Here is a 1509-nt window from a genome sequence, read left to right as displayed (position 1 = left end):
GGTGACGGGTGGCGCCGGAGTAGCAGCCTGAGGCGCCCCATGGGTGTCTCCTGCTGTCCCTGTCCCCGAGCCGCCCACTGGTGCCCCGGCCAGCGCAGCCCCGCTGCTGCCGCATATCAGCACGCATATCAGCAGCAGCACCGCAGAGGGCAACCGATGCCGGGGCATGCTGGGCCGTCGCCGCTCCCTTTCTCTCCCTTCACTCCTTGCGCTGGATCCGGTGAGGCCGCGGCGGCTGTGTGTGTGCGTGTGGTGGAACCCGGCAACAGCAGCACCCGAGTGTGTTGGCGAGTGTGTGTGTGTGTTGCCGGTGGCAGTAGCTTCAGAGCCTTCAAGGCGCACAGTAGCGATTAGCGGTCGGTCTCTTTCCTTGTGCGCGTGAGGGAGATAAAGGAAAAGAGAGTTGTGGGAGAAAGGGTCACAGAAGACACACACACAGCATGCTGCGGAAGCAGACAGTGCGCACCGCCGCCGAGGGCGGCAGAGTGCGAAGAAGAAAAGGCGAAGGGAATCGCCCTCCACTGGGGGGCCGCGGGCCAACGGCCCTACGCCGAAGGCAAAATGACAGGGGAAAAGAAGGGCCCTGAGGGCAGGTTCCACCGCCCCGCACTGCAGGCGCCTTGCAACCGAGCCAGGCGGCCCCAAACAGAGCGCGAAGCGCGGCCCACACGCATCCAACCGAGGACGCCGCGACTCACACCACGCAGGCAGACACACGGCGCCCTCACCACGTCCGCACTGAGGTCGCGGGACGCACAGTCACAGCCGTGCCATCGCCAAAGCCATCCTTGCAGAGCACTGACAAGCTACTTGCGCTGTCGGAGCAGAAAAGAAGAGCACGGGGCGACGCGTAGACGCAGCAGGAAGCACAGCCGGCTGGCAGCGATGCCCGCGGCGCACACACGGCGGCGGCAGACCCCCCTCCCAGCGAGGGAAAAAGAAGTAAAAAGAGATGCTGTAAATGACTCCCACAAAGCCCAAACAGTGGGAAGAAAAGAAAAAAAGAAAAAAACAAAAGAAAAAAAGACGGCAGGGCGTGGCTGTGGTGTGCGGCGTCGTGAGCGTATGCCTTCCCTGGCCGCAAAAGCACAAAAAAAAACAAAAACAAAGTGGTGTGTCCCACTCCCCCAGCGCCCCCTCTTCATGTGCACAGCGGGCGAGGGCCTCCGAAAAGGCCGACATCATCGGCGTTTCTGCGGGTGTGAGAGCAACAGCGAGGCGGGACGCACACGGCACTCCAAAAAGAGAGAGTGCAGCAAGAGGCAGTTAAACAGAGAAGAGTAAAAACAAAAAAAGTATATCCGTGCGGATTACCCCTGAAGCAATAAAAAAAAAACAAAATAAATTGACCCGCCGCGGGAGACGGCGCACGTGCCCCGCAGTGAAGCCGCACACACCTCTCACAAGGTCGCAAACACCCACAAGCCCAACAGAAGTAGTGGCAGCAGCGCCCGGCGCCCACGCACACTGCCATCCTCAGCGTTGCGCGCCTGCAAGAGAATCTCACTG

The 1509-nt window shown here is 61.0% G+C and overlaps 1 pseudogene; it reads right to left on the bottom strand.

Moving 5' to 3' along the window:
• Positions 1-1012: 1012 nt before the first annotated feature.
• Tco025E_00325 (hypothetical protein) lies at positions 1013-1296 on the bottom strand (annotated as a pseudogene).
• Positions 1297-1509: the final 213 nt, after the last annotated feature.

The sequence above is a fragment of the Trypanosoma conorhini genome (genome assembly GCF_003719485.1).
Source record: "Trypanosoma conorhini strain 025E chromosome Unknown Tco_14.4_contig_00006, whole genome shotgun sequence".
Taxonomy (NCBI): Eukaryota; Euglenozoa; class Kinetoplastea; order Trypanosomatida; family Trypanosomatidae; genus Trypanosoma; species Trypanosoma conorhini.
The sequence above is the reverse complement of the archived record's forward strand: the minus strand, read 5'-3'. Positions and strand labels throughout refer to the sequence as shown.